This window comes from Triticum urartu, chromosome 3A, assembly GCF_056163025.1.
Source record: "Triticum urartu cultivar PI428250 chromosome 3A, HENAU_Tu73, whole genome shotgun sequence".
Classification (NCBI taxonomy): Eukaryota; Viridiplantae; Streptophyta; class Magnoliopsida; order Poales; family Poaceae; genus Triticum; species Triticum urartu.
The window spans coordinates 639,640,489-639,660,962 of NC_141875.1; the positions used below are offsets into that span (position 1 = coordinate 639,640,489).

Sequence of the window (20,474 nt, forward strand, 5' to 3'; positions counted from 1 at the left end):
TAGGATCGGTATCGTGAAGACGTACGACTACATCAACCGCATTGTCATAACGCTTCTGCTTATGGTCTACGAGGGTACGTGGACAACACTCTCCCCTCTCGTTGCTATGCATCACCATGATCTTGTGTGTGCGTAGGATTTTTTTGAAATTACTGCGTTCCCCAATAGTGGCATCCGAGCCAGGTCTATGCATAGATGTTATATGCACGAGTAGAACACAAAGGAGTTGTGGGCGTGGGTATATACATATTGCTTGCCATCACTAGTTGATTCTTGATTCGGCGGTATTGTTGGATGAAGTGGCCCAGACCGACATTACGCGTACGCTTACGCGAGACTGGTTCTACCGACGTGCTTCGCACGCAGGTGGCTGGTGGGTGTCAGTTTCTCCAACTTTAGTTGAATCGGATTCAATGAACAAGGTTCTTTCTGAAGATCAAAAAGCAATCACTATACCGCGTTGTGGTTTTTGATGCGTAGGTAAGAACAGTCCATGCTCAGCCCGTAGCAGCCACGTAAAACTTGCAACAACAAAGTAGAGGACGTCTAACTTGTTTTTGCAGGGCATGTCATGATGTGATATGGCCAAGACGTGATGAGATATAAATTGTTTTATGAGATGATCATGTTTTGTTAAAGTTATCGGCAACTGGCATGAGCCTCATGGCTGTCTCTTTGTTGCATAAGATGCAAGCGCCATATAATTGCTTTACTTTATCACTATGCGATAGCAATAGTTGCAAAATCAATAGTTGGTGAGACAACCATGTGATGACACGTTAATAAAGATCAAGATGATGGAGATCATGGTGTCATGCCGGTAACGATGGTGATCATGACGGTGCTTTGGAGATGGAGATCAAAGGCACAAGATGATGATGGCCATATCATATCACTTATATTGATTGCATGTGATGCTTATCCTTTATGCATCTTATTTTTCTTAGTTCGGCGGTAGCATTATAAGATGATCTCTCACTAAATTTCAAGGTATAAGTGTTTTCCCTGAGTATGCACCGTTGCTACAGTTCGTCGTGCCGAGACAACACGTGATGATCGGGTGTGATAAGCTCTACGTTCACATACAACGGGTGCAAGCCAGTTTTGCACACACAAAATACTTGGGTTAAACTTGACGAGCCTAGTATATGCAGATATGGCCTCGGAACACTGAGACCGAAAGGTCGAGAGTGAATCATATAGTAGATATGATCAACATAGTGATGTTCACCATTGAAACCTACTCCATCTCACGTGATGATCGGACATGGTTTAGTTGATATGGATCATGTGATCACTTAGATGATTAGAGGGATGTCTATCTAAGTGGGAGTTCTTAAGTAATATGATTAATTGAACTTTAATTTATCGTGAACTTAGTCCTGATAGTATTTGCATATCTATGTTGTAGATCAATTGCTCACATATAGCTTCCCTGTTTTATTTATGATATGTTTCTAGAGAAAACTATGTTGAAAGATGTCAGTAGCAATGATGCGGACTAGCTCCGTGATCTGAGGATTATCCTCATTGCTGCACAGAAGAATTATGTCGTTGATGCACCTCTAGGTGACGGACCTATTGCAGGAGCAGATGCAGACGTTATGAACGTTTGGCAAAGCTCGGTATGATGACTACTTGCTAGTTTAGTGCACCATGCTTTATGGCTTAGAACCGGGACTTCAAAAATGTTTTGAACGTCATGGAGCATATAAGATGTTCCAAGAGTTGAAATTGGTATTTCATACTCATGCCCATGTCAAGAGGTATAAGACCTCTGACAGTACTTTGCCTTGCAAGATGGAGGAGAATAGCTCAACCAGTGAGAATGTGCTCAGATTGTCTGGGTACTACAATTGCTTGAATCATGTGGGAGTTAATCTTCCAGATAAGATAGTAATTGACAAAATTTCTCTAGTCACTATCACCAAGTTACTAGAACTTCGTGATGAACTATAATATGCAAGGGATGACGAAAAATAGTTCCCGAGCTCTTCGCGATGCTAAAATCGGCGAAGGTAGAAATTAAGAAAAGCATCAAGTGTTGATGGTTGACAAGACCACTAGTTTCAAGTAAAAGGGCAAGGGAAAGAAAGCAAACCTCAAGAAGAATGGCAAGCAAAAGTTGCCACTCCCATGAAGAAGCCCAAAACTAGACCCAAGCCTGAAACTAAGTGCTTCTACTGCAAAGGAAATGGTCACTGAAAGCAGAACTGCCCTAAATACTTGGCGGATAAGAAGGATGACAAAGTGAACAAAAGTATATATGATATACATGTTATTGATGTGTACTTTACTAGTGTTCATAGTAACCCCTAGGTATTTGATACCGATTCAGTTGCTATGATTAGTAACTCGAAACAGGAGTTACAAAATGAACAGAGACTAGTTGAGGGAAAAGTGACGATGTGTGTTGGAAGAGATTCTAAGGTTGATAAGATCACCATCGCACACTCCCTTTACCTTCGGGATTAGTGTTGAACCAAAAATAAATGTTAGTTGATGTTTGCGTTGAGCATAAATATGATTGGATCATGTTTATTGCAATACAATTATTCATTTAAGTCAAAGAATAATTGTTGTTCTATTTACATGAATAAAACCTTCTATGGTCATACACTCAATATAAATGGTTTATTGAATCTCGATCGTAGTGATACACATATTCATAATATTGAATCCAAAAGATGCAAAGTTAATAATGATAGTGCAACTTAAATGTGGCACTGCCGTTTAGGTCTTATTGGTGTAAAGCGCATGAAGAAACTCCATGCTGATGGACTTTTGGAATCACTTGATTATGAATCACTTGATGCTTGCGAACCATTCCTCATGGGCAAGATGACTAAGACTCAGTTCTTCGGAACAATGGAGTGAGCAAACAAACTTGTTGGAAATAATACATACTGATGTGTGCGGTCTAATGAGTGTTGAGCCTCGCGGCGGGTATCGTTATTTTCCGACCTTCACATATGATTTGAGCAGATATGTGTATATCTACTTGATGAAACATAAGTCTGAAACATTTGAAAAGTTCAAAGAATTTCAGAGTGAAGTGGAAAATCATCGTAACAAGAAAATAAAGTTTCTATGATCTGATCGCGGAAAAAAATATTTGAGTTACGAGTTTGGTCTTCATTTGAAACAATCTGGAATAGTTTCGCAACTCACGCCACCTGGAACACCACAATGTAATGGTGTGTCCGAACGTCATAACCGTACTTTATTAGATATGGTGCAATCTATGATGTCTCTTACCGAATTACCACTATCGTTTTGGGGTTATGCATTAGAGACAGCTGCATTCACGTTAAATAGGGCACTATCTAAAAATCCGTTGAGACGACACCGTATGAACTGTGGTTTAGCAAGAAACCTAAGTTGTCATTTTTTAAAGTTTGGGTTGCGATGCTTACGTGCAAAAGTTTCAAACCGATATGCTCGAACCCAAATCGGAGTAGTGCGTCTTCATAGGATACCCCAAAGAAACTATTGGGTACACCTTCTATCACAGATCCGAAGGCAAGATATTTTGTTGCTAAGAATGGATCCTTTCTAGAGAAGGAGTTTCTCTCGAAGGAAGTGAGTGGGAGGAAAGTAGAACTTGATGAGGTAATTGTACCTTCTCCCTTATTGGAAAGTAGTTCATCACTGAAATCAGTTCCAGTGATTCCTACACCAGTAAGTGAGGAAGCTAATGATGATGATCATGAAACTTCTGATCAAGTTACTACCGAACCTCGTAGGTCAACTAGAGTAAGATCCGCACCTGAGTGGTACGGTAATCCTGTTTTGGAAGTCATGTTACTTGACCATGACGAACCTACGAACTATGAGGAAGCGATGATGAGCCCAGATTCCGCAAAATGGCTTGAGGCCATGAAATCTGAGATGGGATCCATGTATGAAAACAAAGTGTGGACTTTGGTTGACTTGCCCGATGATTGGCAAGCCATAGAGAATAAAAGGATCTTCAAGAAGAAGACTGACGCTAACGGTAATATTACTGTCTACAAAGCTCGAATTGCCGCAAAACGTTTTCGACAAGATCAAGGTGTTGACTACGATGAGATTTTCTCACTCGTATCGATGCTTAAAAGTCTATCCGAATCATGTTAGCAGTTGCCGCATTTTATGAAATCTGGCAAATGGATGTCAAAACTACATTCCTTAATGGATTTCTTAAAGAAGAGTTGTATATGATGCAACCAGAAGGTTTTGTCGATCCTAAAGGTGCTACCAAAGTGAGCAAGCTCCATCGATCTATCTATGGACTGGTGCAAGCATCTCGGAGTTGGAATATATGCTTTGATAAAGTGATCAAAGCATATGGTTTTATACAGACTTGCGGTGAAGCCTGTATTTACAAGAAAGTGAGTGGGAGCACTACATCATTTCTGATAAGTATATGTGAATGACATATTGTTGATCGGAAATAATGTATAATTTTTTGGAAGGCATAAAGGAGTGTTTGAAAGGAGTTTTTCAAAGAAATACCTCGGTGAAGCTACTCACATATTGAGCATCAAGATCTATAGAGATAGATCAAGACGCTTGATATATTTTCAATGAGTACATGCCTTGACAAGATTTTGAAGTAGTTTAAAATGGAACAGTCAAAGAAGGAGTTCTTGCATGTGTTGCAAGGTGTGACGTTGAGTAAAGACTCAAAACCCGACCACAGCCGAAAATAGAAAGAGAATGAAAAGTCATTCCCTATGCCTCAGTCATAGGTTCTATAAAGTATGCTATGCTGTGTACCAGACCTATTGTGTACCTCACCATAAGTTTGGCAAGAGGGTACAATAGTGATCCAGGAGTGGATCACTGGTCAGCGGTCAAAAATATCCTTAGTGGAATAAGGAAATGTTTCTCAGTTATGGAGGTGACAAAGAGTTCATCATAAAGAGTTACGTCGATGCAAGCATTGACACCGATCTGGATGACTCTAAGTCTCGATCTAGATACATATTGAAAGTGGGAGCAATTAGTTAGAGTACCTCCCTGCAAAGCATTGTAGACATAGAAAATTTGCAAAATACATACAGCTCTGAATGTGGCAGACCCGTTGACTAAATTTCTCTCACAAGCAAAACATGATCACTCTTTGGGTGTTAATCACATAGTGATGTGAACTAGATTATTGACTCTAGTAAACCCCTTGGGTGTTAGTCACATGGAGATGTGAACTAATCACATAAAGATGTGAACTATTGGTGTTAAATCACATGACAATGTGAACTAGATTATTGACTCTAGTGCAAGTGGGAGACTAAAGGAAATATTCCCTAGAGGCAATAATAAAGTTGTTATTTATATTTCCTTATATCATGATAAATGTTTATTATTCATGCTAGAATTGTATTAACCGGAAACTTAGTACATGTGTGAATACATAGACAAACAGAGTGTCCCTAGTATGCCTCTACTTGACTAGCTCATTAATCAAAGATGGTTAAGTTTCCTAGCCATGGACATGTGTTGTCATTTGATGAACGGGATCACATCATTAGAGAATGATGTGATGGACAAGACCCATCCGTTAGCTTAGCATAATGATCGTTCAGTTTTATTGCTACTGCTTTCTTCATGACTTATACATGTTCCTCTGACTATGAGATTATGCAACTCCCGAATACCAGAGGAACACCTTGTGTGCTATCAAACGTCACAACGTAACTGGGTGATTATAAAGATGCTCTATAGGTGTCTCCGATGGTGTTTGTTGAGTTGGCATAGATCGAGATTAGGATTTGTCACTCCGTCTATCGGAGAGGTATCTCTAGGCCCTCTCGGTAATGTACATCACTATGAGCCTTGCAAGCAGTGTGACTAATGAGTTAGTTGCGGGATGATGCATTACGGAACGAGTAAAGAGACTTGCCGGTAACGAGATTGAACTAGGTATGATGATACCGATGATCGAATCTCGGGCAAGTAACGTACCGATGACAAAGGGAACAACGTATGTTGTTATGCGGTTTGACCGATAAAGATCTTCGTAGAATATGTCGGAACCAATATGAGCATCCAGGTTCCGCTATTGGTTATTGACCGTAGATGAGTCTCGGTCATGTCTACATAGTTCTCGAACCCGTAGGGTCCGCACGCTTAACGTTCTGTGACGATTTGTATTATGAGTTATGTGATTTGATGACCAAAGTTTGTTCGGAGTCCTGGATGAGATCGGGGACATGACGAGGAGTCTCGAAATGGTCGAGACGTAAAGATCGATTTATTGGAAGGCTATATTCGGACATCGGAAAGGTTCCGAGTGATTCGGGTAATTTTGGGAGTACCGGAGAGTTACGGGAATTCGTATTGGGCCTTAATGGGCCATACGGGAAAGGAGAGAAAGGCCTCAAGGGTGGCCGCGCCCCTTCCCCATGGACTCGTCCGAATTGGACTAGGGAAAGGGGGTGCCCCCTTCCTTCCTTCTCCTTCTCCCTTCCCTTTTTCCTATTCCATGTGGGAGGTGGAATCCTACTAGGACTAGGGAGTCCTAGTAGGACTCCACACTTTGGGCGCGCCCTATGAGGGCCGGCCTCCTCCTCCCTCCATCCTTTATATACGTGGCCAGGGGACACCCCATAGACACACAAGTTGATCATTGATGTCTTAGCCGTGTGCGGTGCCCCTCTCCACCATTATCCACCTCGGTAATATCATAGCGGTGCTTAGACGAAGCCTTGTTCTGGTAGCATCATCATCACCGTCATCACGCCGTCGTGCTGACGAAGCTATCCCTCGACACTCTGCTGGATCGTGAGTTCGTGGGACGTCACCAAGCCGAACGTGTGTAACTCGCGGAGATGCCGTACTTTCGGTACTAGGATCGGTCGATCGTGAAGATGTACGACTACATCAACCGCGTTGTCATAACGCTTCCGCTTACGGTCTACGAGGGTACATGGACAACACTCTCCCCTCTCATTTCTATGCATCACCATGATCTTGCGTGTGCGTAGGAATTTTTTTGAAATTACTGCGTTCCCCAACATGGTTCTCTTAAATACCACACGAAACGTGTGGCCAGACCCCTTAACGCCCACATGTGGGCGTTATCGGGACCCTTTCTTTTTTGAGGGGCAGATCTTTTTTTAGAATCACATCGTGCTTTATTGCATAAGATGAGATCAACGTTTACAGAAATACATAAATGTTCCAGAGGGGAATCTAACTTTTTTTAGGGGGCTGATCTACGCCGGCGCGCCGGGCCAATGATTTAGCCGGCCGCGCTCAAGCCATCAGATCTAATTACGTTGGACCGTCAGATCTAGGTAAAAACGGTTCGTCCCAGCCCCCTTCTTCCTCTCGCAGCACCCTTGTCTTCCTCCCCCGCATCTCGCGCATGCACCCTCCTGCATCTCGCGCAGCTCGGCGGGGCGGGGGCCGCACTCTCCTCCTACCCGCCTCCCTCCAGGTCGCAGCACCGCTCCTCCCCTCCGCTCCTTGCTAGTTCTTGTCGTCGGGATTCGCGGGAACCCCACACTAGCATCTTGTTTTCGTGCTCGCTGTTCGCGCTTGAAAATGGATGTAGCAAAAACTTTGCCGGTAGTAGAAAAATCCAACTATGGTTGCAGCAAAATCATCATCGCCGCCGTCGCGAGGTCATAGCTCTGACTTGATGGAGGTAGGAAAAAACTTCGCCGGTAGTACCAAAAAAACAACTACGGTTACAGCAAAACTTGTCATCGCTGGTGCCCCATGACCATCCTCTGTTTGTATAAAAAATGAAGCCGGTTGTAGCAAACAACGGAGCCGGTTGCAGCTTTCGGCGTCGTCCATGGCTTCACGAAACCCTATTTCCACCGCCACAACCTTGTGTACCCATGAGATCCCATCTTGTGGCCTTTTCCGGTGCTCCGCTGGAGGAGGAATCGATCACGGAGGGCTTCTACATCAACACCATAGCCTCTCTGATGATGTGTGAGTAGTTTACCACAGACCTTCGGGTCCATATTTATTAGCTAGATGGCTTCTTCTCTCTCTTTGGATCTCAATACAAAGTTCTCCTCGATCTTCTTGGAGATCTATTCGATGTAATTCTTTTTGCGGTGTGTTTGTCGAGATCCGATGAATTGTGGGTTTATGATCAAGATTATCTATGAACAATATTTGATTCTTCTTTGAATTCTTTTATGCATGATTTAATATCTTTGTAAGTCTCTTCGAATTATCAGTTTGGTTTGGTCTACTAGATTGATCTTTCTTGCAATGGGAGAAGTGCTTAGCTTTGGGTTCAATCTTGCGGTGTCCTTTCCCAGTGACAGCAGGGGCAGCAAGGCACGTATTGTATTGTTGCCATCGAGGATAAAAAGATGGGGTTTATATCATATTGCTTGAGTTTATCCCTCTACATCATGTCATCTTGCCTAATGCGTTACTCTGTTCTTATGAACTTAATACTCTAGATGCATGCTGGATAGCGGTCGATGTGTGGAGTAATAATAGTAGATGCATAATCGTTTCGGTCTACTTGTCGCAGACGTGATTCCTATATACACGATCATGCCTAGATATTCTCATAACTATGCGCTTTTCTATCAATTGCTCGACAGTAATTTGTTTACCCACCGTAGAATTTGTTATCTTGAGAGAAACCACTAGTGAAACCTATGCCCCCCGGGTCTATCTTCTATCATATTATTTTCATATCAACTTGCTATTTCTATCGTTGTTTATTTTGCAATCTTTATTTTCCAATTTATACCATAAAATACCAAAAAAATTTATCTTATTATCTCTATCAGATCTCACTTTCGTAAGTGACCGTGAAGGGATTGACAACCCCTTTATCGCGTTGGTTGCGAGGTTCTTGTTTGTTTATGCAGGTACTAGGCGACTTGCGTGTTATCTCCTACTGGATTGATACCTTGGTTCTCAAAAACTGAGGGAAATACTTACGCTGCTTTGCTGCATCACCCTTTCCTCTTAAAAAAAAACCAACGCATGGTCAAGAGGTAGCACCAATCCAGCCGCTTTCAGCAAAAAAAACTAAGCAGAGTAGCGTGCTCCCTGAAAAGGAGATGGAGGTGTGGAGGAGGAACATGGAGAGGGAAGGGGGAGGCTTGCCGCGGTGGATCTCATCGGGGGCACGCGCATGGCGAAGGGTGTCGCGGGCGCGGCCGAAGACATGTGTGCTGGTGCGGGCGGGGGCTGGCGCCTGTGATGCGGGTGCCTCGACGTCCTCGTTGCGGGGAAGAAGAAGATGGGGAAAATAACGATGGAAGCAGTGCTCTCGTCGCCTTGTTTTTTTTCTAAGAGGTGCTCCCATCGCGAGTCGCACGATCAATACCGATCGCAGGGCCCGCGCGCGTCCGGCGGAACGTTTCCGCCGGCGCGCCGTCTGGAAACGTTTTCCCTTTTTTTAGGGAAGGAGCGGAATCTAACTAAACTTTTTTTTTGAGGATGGGAATCTAACCAAACATATGTTTTTCTTTTGAGGCAAACCAAACATACGTTAGTCTATGTATAAGGCATAGAAGCCCATGGTTCAGCCCACCATGACGTGCCTATCGAAGATCCAACTGAAGCGGGCCGGCCTGAGCTCGCTACGGGCCGCCCTCTGGTGTGCCAGCTCCTCCATCCTCCGGATCTTGGGCGGCAGCCCGCACACGTATTCCTGCGCGCGGCGGCCTTCTCCAGAGAGTCCGGCGAGCTCTGCCACCCGCCACCTGCGCACGAAGTGCTCCACCAGATCGCCGTAGTCCCTCGCCGTGTACACGCCGGCATTCTGCGCCACGGCGGAGAACCGCTCGAACAGGTTGTTCTCGCCACTGGCGGCGTCGTGGCCGTCGGACATGAGCAGCCCCGGCATGGTGACCTTGCCGCGCATGACGTGCGCCAGCGCGCGCACCATGCCGTCGGGGTCCACCTCGAAGAGCTTGGCGCAGACCCTGGTGTAGCCCGCCTCGTGCCTCTTCTCGTCGGCGGCAATCACGCCGCAGATCTTGGCGAGCGCCTGGTCGCCGTGCTGCCCGGCGAGCCTCGCCGTGTGCACGTGGGAGACGAAGGTCGCGCGCTCCTGGAACGCGCCGTAGATCACGCTGTGGTACGGGCTCTTGGGCACCAGCATCTCCTTCATAGCAAAACAACATATATGATGTTTTAATTAACCAGTGCACAAGTTTGTAGTGCACTGAGTACGTACGGTGCAACTGTGTTTATGTGCGTACGTACCATGCCGTTGCGGAGGAGGTGGTGGACGGTGGTCTCGACCTGGCGCATGTCGACGCGGCCGGAGAGGTAGAGTTAGCGGTTGAGGTCGCCGTGGTGGTTCTCCTCGGCCGTCCAGCCGCGGATCCACTGCGCCCAGGGGAGGCTGCTGGCGCCGGTGTCGTCCGCGATGCCCTCCGTGCGGTTCCCCATGCTCTGGTACGACGGCAGCGCCTCCTCCGTCACCATGTTGCCCACCAGGCAGACCAGGACCTCGTCGGGCACGCCGGCGGCTCCCGCGCGCAGCGTGGCAACGCCGTCCATGAAGGCGGACAGAGCCTCCTCCTCCGACGCGCCGGGTGTCGCGGCGGAGAACGGTAGGAAGTCGTGCGGCTGCCACGAGGACTCCACCGGGTTGAGCAGCGGGAGCATGTTCGCCGCCACCCAGCCGTTCAGCGACCGCACGATCTCCATGTCGATGCTTCTCGGCGGAGCCTCCACCGCCGCGGCCCATCTCGTCGCCAAACTGGCCGCAGCAAAGCTAATTAGTTAGCGGAGCTGCATGCATATAGCTCGGAAGTTGCACACTTGCATTGCGTATACCTGCTGCACCTAGGATTTGCAGGACAGAGGATCCATCCGAGGCGCGTGGCTCTCCCCGAGCCCGCGTCGCTCTTGTTGGAGAAGAAGCAGAGGTTGGCCGACGTGCCCACTGCTAGCCCCAGCTTCGCCATCGATCACCAAACACTCGTGTTGTTGCTGAATGTAGGAATGAATCTCAGCTTGCACACACGGTGCACATCTATATAGGCGAGTCGGAAGGATAGAATGCACCGGCAAAACTACGATGGGAACCAACCAGGAAGGGGAGGGGAGCCATATGGAACAGCCAACGGAATGAATGCGCCGCAGAGCGACGACATTAATGGCGCACATGCACGTTTGACAGAGTGACAGTACGTACTGGAGTAGATTCGGTGCAAGTGTTGATCCCGGAGAAACGTTTCCAACGGACCCCTGCCATGTCTGTGAGTCCATGCTCACGTTTAAGTCTTGATTGACATGCAAAAGAAATGAACAGCCACACTCTGAGAGCATTAAACGTTTCCAACCCACCCCTGCCATGTCTGCGAGTCCATGCTCACGTTTAGCTCCTTGACTGACATGCAAAAGAAAGGGATAGACTAGGGGTCGGTCGACCGAAAACTGATTTTGAGTCGGGCCATTCGGTTTCAGCCATCGGATGCAGAACCAACGGTCAGATGGCTTTCTTCAACCTCCATTCTCCCCTTCTTCCCTAGAACACCACCAGTGGCAGGCCTAGAATCTCAGCACTGGGGGTGCCACAATTCAAGTTTTTCTAAAATTTACACTACATATAGTATAATTTGGTCTAAACATCCTTGTAACCTCTACAAACAGTCTTAAAATAACATTAGTCTTACATAGATAAAATTATTTTGCAGATTGGTACAGGGTGCCATGACACCCGTGGCACGCCCCTAGATCCGCCACTGAACATCACACGTACCATCAGTTGAACCGCCAGTCCCTGTCACCCGTTCCCGACGATGTTCCCACGTGAGCCTTGCCACCCCCCCTCTCCTCATCGCCACACATCGCCGTGCTGGCACCAGCCCCATGCAATCCCTTTAAACTGGCGAAGCACCGGATTTTTTAGGCGAGCCCTGCACTCCCCACCCTGAACCGTCAAGCTTCATACTCGCCTCCACAGGCAGCCACCCGCTCCCGCTTATTCTGGCCGAGGCCTTGCCGTCGTCTTGAGCCTTGCTTCACTTACCCCGCCGCCACCGTCGGCGGCCTCAGTAATCCGCGCGACTGTTGCTTCCCTCCTGAAAGAATCGACTAACCTAAATTTCCAATTTAGGTGACTGAAGTTCCGCTAAACTGCAAAAGAGATGAACAACCACACTCTACCAGCAATTAATGTTTTTTTGCGGAACTCAAACTTGAATTACTCAATAATAGTGTTCGTACACTCGCTGGTTGCAATCTCCAGCAATTCCGGAGGCCCTGACCGTAGCCATGTCATGGTCCTATTTTATAGTCTTGCAAAACTCGCTAAACAATCACTAGCTCCATTCTAGGAACAAGGTACATGAGTAATACTACATAATCTAAGTCCTGAAGGTACTTTATTTCCTTAACGATGGAAGCATAAACTGATATGTCCTCCTCCTTGCTTTGTACCATTGAAATCGCAACTGAAGAACGTTGGGGAACGCAGTATTTAAAAAAAATTCCTACGATCACGCAAGATCTATCTAGGAGATGCATAGCAATGAGAGGGGTGAGTGTGTCTACATACCCTTGTAGATTGAAAGTGGAAGCGTTTAGTAACGCGGTTGATGTAGTCGAACGTCTTCGCGATCCAAGTACCAAACACACGGCACCTCCGCGATCAGCATACGTTCAGCTCGATGATGTCCCTTGAACTCTTGATCCAGTTGAGGCCGAGGGAGAGTTCCGTTAGCACGACAGTGTGATGACGGTGATGATGAAGTTACCGGCGCAGGGCTTCACCTAAGCACTACGACGATATGACCGAGGTGTATAACTGTGGAGGGGGGCACCGCACACGGCTAAGAGAAGACTTGGTGTGCCTTTGGGGTGCCCCCTCCCACGTATATAAGGGGGGAGGAGAGGTGGCCCGCCCTAGGGGGGACGCCATGGGGGGGAGTCCTACTTGGACTCCCGGTCCAAGTAGGATTCGCCCCCCCTTTCCTAGTCCAAGTAGGAGTAGAAGGGAAGGAGGAAGAGAAGAGAAGGAAGGAGGGAGGCGCCATCCCCTCTCCTTGTCCAATTCGGACTGGGCAAGGGGGGGGGGGTGGCGCCACCTCTGGCCGGCCCTCTCTCTTCTCCACTAAGGCCCATGGTGGCCCATTAACCTCCGGGGGGGGGGTCCGGTAACCCCCGGTACTCTGAAATTTATCTGAAACGACCCGAACCATTCCAGTGTCCGAATGTAGCCTTCCAATATATGAATCTTTATGTCTCGACCATTTCGAGACTCCTCGTCATGTCCGTGATCTCATCCGGGACTCCGAACAAACTTCGGTTCATCAAAACACGAAACTCATAATACAAATCGTCATCAAACGTTAAGCGTGCGGACCCTACGCGTTCGAGAACTATGTAGACATGACCGAGACATATCTCCGGTCAATAACCAATAGCGAAACCTGGATGCTCATATTGTCTCCTACATATTCTATGAAGATCTTTATCGGTCAAACCGCATAACAACATACGTTATTCCCTTTGTCATCGGTATGTTACTGGCCCGAGATTCGATCGTCGGTATCATCATACCTAGTTCAATATCATCACTGGCAAGTCTCTTTACTCGTTCTGTAATGCATCATACCGTGACTAACTCATTAGTCACATTGCTTGCAAGGCTCATAGTGATGTGCATTACCGAGAGGGCCCAGAGATACCTCTCCGATACACGGAGCGACAAATCCTAATCTCGATCTATGCCAACTCAACAAACACCATCAGAGACACCTGTAGAGCATCTTTATAATCACCCAGTTACGTTGTGACGTTTGATAGCACACAAGGTGTTCCTCCGGTATTCGGGAGTTGCATAATCTCATAGTCTGAGGAACATGTATAAGTCATGAAGAAAGCAATAGCAGAAAAACTAAACAATCATTATGCTAAGCTAACAGTTGGGTCTTGTCAATCGCATCATGCTCTAATGATGTGATCCCATTCATCAAATGACAACACATGTCTATGGCCAGGAAACTTAACCATCTTTGATTAACAAGCTAGTCAAGTAGAGGCATACTAGGGACACTCTGTTTGTCTGTGTATTCACACATGCACTAAGTTTCCGGTTAATACAATTCTAGAATGAATAATAAACATTTATCATGATATAAGGAAATATAAATAACAACTTTATTATTGCCTCTAGGGCATATTTCCTTCAGTCTCCCACTTGCACTAGAGTCAATAATCTAGATTACATAGTAATGATTCTAACACCCATGGAGTCTTGGTGCTGATTATGTTTTGCTCGTGAGAGAGGCTTAGTCAACGGGTCACAACATTTAGATCCGTATGTATCTTGCAAATCTCTATGTCTCCCTCCTTGACTTGATCGCGGATGGAATTGAAGCGTCTCTTGATGTGCTTGGTTCTCTTGTGAAATCTGGATTCTTTTGCCAAGGCAATTGCACCAGTATTGTCACAAAAGATTTTCATTGGACCCGATGCACTAGGTATTACACCTAGATTGGATATGAACTCCTTCATCCAGACTCCTTCATTTGCTGCTTCCGAAGCAGCTATGTACTCCGCTTCACACGTAGATCCCGCCACGATGTTTTGCTTGGAACTGCACCAACTGGCAGCTCCACCATTTAATATAAGTATGTGTCCGGTTTGCGACTTAGAGTCATCCGGATCAGTGTCAAAGCTTGCATCGACGTAACCGTTTACGATGAGCTCTTTATCACCTCCATGAATGAGAAACATATCCTTAGTCCTTTTCAGGTATTTCAGGATGTTTCTTGACCGATGTCCAGTGATCCACTCATGGATTACTTTGGTACCTCCCTGCTAAACTAATAGAAATGCACACATCAGGTCTTTTACACAACATTTCATACATGATAGAACCTATGGTTGAGGCATAGGGAATGACTTTCATTTTCACTCTATCTTCTGCAGTGGTCGGGCATTGAGTCTGACTCAACTTCACACCTTGTAACACAGGCAAGAACCCTTTCTTTGACTGATCCATTTTGAACTTCTTCAAAACTTTATCAAGGAATGTGCTTTGTGAAAGTCCAATTAAGCTACTTGATCTATCTCTATAGATCTTGATGCCCAATATATAAGCAGCTTCACCGAGGTCTTTCATTGAAAAATTCTTATTCAATTATCCTTTATGCCATTCAGAAATTCAGTATCATTTTGGATCAACAATATGTCATCCACATATAATATCAGAAATGCTACAGAGCTCCCACTCACTTTCTTGTAAATACATGCTTCTCCAAAAGTCTGTATAAAACCATATGCTTTGATCACACTATCAAAGCGTATATTCCAACTCTGAGAGGTTTGCACCAGTCCATAAATGGATCGCTGGAGCTTGCACACTTTGCTAGCACCTTTTGGATTGACAAAACCTTCTGGTTGCATCATATACAACTCTTCTTTAAGATATCCATTAAGGAATGCAGTTTTGACATCCATTTTCCAAATTTCATAACCATAAAAAGCGGCAATTGCTAACATGATTTGGACAGACCTAAGCATTGCTACGGGCGAGAAGGTCTCATCGTAGTCAACTCCTTGAACTTGTCGAAAACCTTTTGCAACAAGTCGAGCTTTGTAGACAGTAACATTACCATCATCATTAGTCTTCTTCTTGAAGATCCATTTATTCTCTATTGCTTGCCGATCAACGGGCAAGTCAACCAAAGTCCATACTTTGTTCTCATACATGGATCCCATCTCAGATTTCATGGCCTCAAGCCATTTTGCGGAATCTGGGCTCATCATCCCTTCCTCATAGTTCGTAGGTTCGTCATGGTCAAGTAACATGACCACCAGAACAGGATTACCGTACCACTCTGGTGCGGATCTTACTCTGGTTGACCTACTTATAACCCACAAGTATAGGGGATCGCAACAGTTTTCGAGGGTTGAATATTGAACCCAAATTTATTGATTCGACACAAGGGGAGCCGAAGAATATTCTCAAGTATTAGCAGTTGAGTTGTCAATTCAACCACACCTGGAAACTTAATATCTGCAGCAAAGTATTTAGTAGCAAAGTAATATGATAGTAGTGGTAACGGTGGCAAAAGGTAACGGTAGCAAAGGTAATATTTTTGGGTTTTATAGTGATGGTAACAGTAGCAGCGGGAAAGTAAATAAGCGAAGAACAATATATGGAAAGCTCGTAGGCATTGGATCGATGATGGAGAATTATGCCGGATGCGATCGATCACGTAACAGGCATAACCTAGGGTGACACAGAACTAGCTCCAGTTCATCAATGTAATGTAGGCATGTATTCCGAATATAGTCATACATGCTTATGGAAAGAACTTGCATGACATCTTTTGTCCTACCCTCCCGTAGCAGCAAGGTCCTAATGGAAACTAAGGGATATTAAGGCCTCGTTTTAATAGAGTACCGGACCAAAGCATTAACACATAGTGAATACATGAACTCCTCAAACTACGGTCATCACCGGGAGTGGTCCCGATTATTGTCACTTCGGGGTTGCCGGATCATAACACATAGTAGGTGACTATAGATTTGCAAGATAGGATCAAGAACTCACATATATTCATGAAATCATAATAGTTTCAGATCTTAAATCATGGCACTTGGGCCCTAGTGACAAGCATTAAGCATAGCAAAGTCATAGCAACATCAATCTCAGAACATAGTGGATACTAGGGATCAAACCCTAACAAAACTAACTCAATTACATGATAAATCTCATCCAACCCATCATCGTCCAGCAAGCCTACGATCGAATTACTCACACAGGCGGTGAGCATCATGAAATTGGCGATGGAGGAAGGTTGATGATGACGATGGCGACGGATTCCCCTCTCTGGAGCCCCGAACGGACTCCAGATCAGCCCTCCCGAGAGAGTTTAGGGCTTGGCGGCGGCTCCGTATCGTAAAACGTGATGAATCCTTCTCCCTGGTTTTTTCTCACCAAAAGTTTGAGGTCGATGGAGCGTCAGGGGGCCCACGACGCAGGGGGCGCGCCCAAGGGTAGGGCGCGCCCCCACCCTCGTGGACATGTGGAGGCCCCCAGACGTGGATTCTTCTTCCAGTATTTTGTATATATTCCAAAATAATTCTCCTTTGATTTTCAGGTCATTCCGAGAACTTTTATTTCTGCACAAAAATAACACCATGGCAATTCTGTTGAAAACAGCGTCAGCCGGGTTAGTTCCATTCAAATCATGCAAGTTAGAGTCCAAAACAAGGGCAAAAGTGTTTGGAAAAGTAGATACGACAGAGACGTATCTACTCCCCCAAGATTAAACCTTTGCTTGTCCTCAAGCAATTCAGTTGATAAACTAAAGTGATAAAGAAAAACTTTTACAAACTCTGTTTGCTCTTGTTGTTGTAAATATGTAAAGCCAGCATTCAAGTTTTCAGCAAAGGTTATGAACTAACCATATTCACAATAACATTTAGGTCTAATGTTTACTCATATCAATGACATAATCAACTAGCGAGAAATAATAATAAATCTCAGATGACAACACTTTCTCAAAATAATCATGATATGATATGACAAGAAGGTATCTCGCTAGCCCTTTCGGAGACCGCAAATCATAAATGCAGAGCACCTTTAAAGATCAAGGACTGACTAGACATTGTAATTCATGGTAAAAGAGATCCAGTCAAGTCATACTCAATGTAAACTAACAGTAATGAATGCAAATGACAGCGGTACTCTCCAACTGGTGCTTTTTAATAAGAGGATGATGACTCAACATAAAAGTAAATAGATAGGCCCTTCGCAGAGGGAAGCAGGGATTTGTAGAGGTGCCAGAGTTCGGTTTTGAAATAGATATGAATAATATTTTGAGCGGTATACTTTCATTGTCAACATAACAACCGAGAGATCTCGATATCTTCCATGCTAGACACATTATAGGCGGTTCCCAAACAGAATGGTAAAGTTTATACTCCCCCTCCACCAACAAGCATCAATCAATGGCTTGCTCGAAACAACGAGTGCCTCCAACTAACAAGAGTCCCGGGGGAGTTTTGTTTGTAGTTATTTTGATTTGATTTGCATAAAGCATGGGACTGGGCATCCCGATGACCAACCATGTTCTCGTGAGTGAGTGGAGTCCACTCCTCTTGAGAATAACCCGCCTAGCATGGAAGATACAGACAACCCTAGTTGATACATGAGCTATTCGAGTATACAAACAAGATGTTTATTTGAAGGTTTAGAGTTTGGCACATACAAATTTACTTGGAACGACAGGTAGATACCGTATATAGGTAGGTATGGTGGACTCATATGGAAAAACTTTGGGGTTTATGGAGTTGGATGCACAAGCAGAATTCCCGCTTAGTACAGGTGAAGGCTAGAAAAAGACTGGGGAGCGACCAGCTAGAGAGCAACAATAGTCATGAACATGCATTAAAATTAATCAACACCGAATGCAAGCATGAGTAGGATATAATGCACCATGAACATAAATATCGTAGAGGCTATGTTGATTTTGTTTCAACTACATGCGTGAACATGTGCCAAGTCAAGCCACTCGCATCGTTCAAAAGAAGATACCACCCTATCATACCACATCACAACCATTTTAATAGCATGCTGGCACGCAAGGTAAACCATTATAAGCTCCTAGCTAATTAAGCATGGCATAAGCAACTACAATATCTAATTGTCATTGCAAACATGTTTATTCATAATAGGCTGAATCAGGAACGATGAACTAATCATGTTTACAAAAACAAGAGAGGTCGAGTTCATACCAGCTTTTGTCATCTCAATAAGTTCATCATATATCGTCATTATTGCCTTTCACTTGCACGACCGAATAGTGTGGATAATAATAATAATAGTGCACATGCATTGGACTAAGTTGGAATCAGCAAGCATTCAATTCAAGAGAGAAGACAAGGCAATATAGGGCTCTTTGTTAAATCAACAATAATGCATATAAGAGTCACTCAACATTTTCATTATGGTCTTCTCCTCTCGACCCCCAAAGAACAAGAAAAGAAATAAAACTATTTACACGAGAAAGCTCCCAGCAAGAAAAAGAAGAACGAGAAATCTTTTTGGGTTTTCTTTTTAATTACCACTACTACAGGCATGGAAAGTAAACTAGCTAAAAAGCTACAACTAATTTTTTTCTTAAGGTTTATGAAACACACAATAAGAAAGCATTAAAAAGGGAAAATAACCTAGCATGGATGATACAATGAAAAAGTATGAGCACCGACAACTAGCATGAGTGTGTGAACATAAATGTAATGTCGGTGAGAAATACGTACTCCCCCAATCTTAGGCTTTTGGCCTAAGTTGGTCTATGGCCACGGCTGGCCTGGCGGATATCCAAAGTAATAGTTGGTGTCGGTGTCAAAACCGTCGGATCTCGGGTAGGGGGTCCCGAACTGTGCGTCAAGGCCGGATGGTAACAGGAGACAAGGGACACGATGTTTTTTACCCAGGTTCGGGCCCTCTCGATGGAGGTAATACCCTACTCCTGCTTGATTAATATTGATGATATGGGTAGTACAAGAGTAGATCTACCACGAGATCAAGGAGGCTAAACCCTAGAAGCTAGCCTATGGTATGATTGTTGTATATATTGTATCTTGTCTATCGACTAGCCCGGCCTCGGTTTATATAATGCACCAGAGGCCTAGGATAACAAGAGTCCTAGCCGAATACGCCGGTGGGGTGGATTCCTTGTCTTGATCGCCAAGTCTTGTGGAATCTTCCTTGTATGCGGCAGCTGTCCGAACTGGCCCATGAGTATGCGGCCATGGGGGTCCTCGGCCCAATCTAATAGATCGGGAGACGACGTGGTGAGTACCCCCTAGTCCAGGACACCGTCAGTAGCCCCCTGAACCGGTCTTCAAGTTAGGGACGCTCCTCGATTCTTCCGAACTGTTCTTCATCTTCGGTTGCCGGTCTTGAAAACTGGTTCAACAAATCTTCTTTATCTTCGATCTTGAGGATCGCCGAAATGCATTCGACGAGTTTACCCGTCGGGTATCCGAGGAGCCCCTTTAAGTTTCCGGCCTTTATCAATGCCTTGTTTATTTTTATGCCACACCTCGGGTTTGAAGTTGTTCCCGGGAGGCAGGGTCCTCTTGCGTCTGAGCTCTAACGTCGGATTGTATTCGAGGTATCTTTTGCAGCCGAGCACCAATGCCGGACCGCTTCCCAGCTCTAACGCCGGAATGTATCCGAGCTCCAATGCCGGACTATGTATCCGAGCTCCAACGCCAGACCATGTATCCGAGCTCCAACGCCGGACTATATCCGAGGTGTCATATCACCTTGGCTCAAAAAAGTTTGAAGGAGTTTAGCCGAGATTAACGCCGGAAATGCCCTCTACGGAGCCAGCCACTAGCGCCCGAGCTTTATGCCGGACTGCTTCCGAGGTGGTGCACCACCCCGAATGTGGGCCGATTTTTGTGAATATTTTTTGTTGGTGCAATTTATTCTCTGCCGAGATATATAGCCAGTAGCCCTCAAGGTGTGTATCGGTCTAAAACCCGAGATGCACCTGAAGGATGACGTAAGACCG

At 45.2% G+C, this 20,474-nt stretch overlaps 1 pseudogene across 1 annotated transcript; it reads right to left on the reverse strand.

Moving 5' to 3' along the window:
• Positions 1–9,415: 9,415 nt before the first annotated feature.
• LOC125548982 (acyl-[acyl-carrier-protein] desaturase 4, chloroplastic-like) lies at positions 9,416–11,026 on the reverse strand (annotated as a pseudogene). Its single transcript, XR_015598784.1, has 3 exons — positions 10,762–11,026; positions 10,183–10,684; positions 9,416–10,081 (listed from the first exon to the last, which is right to left on the reverse strand). The product of XR_015598784.1 is annotated as an acyl-[acyl-carrier-protein] desaturase 4, chloroplastic-like (transcript).
• Positions 11,027–20,474: the final 9,448 nt, after the last annotated feature.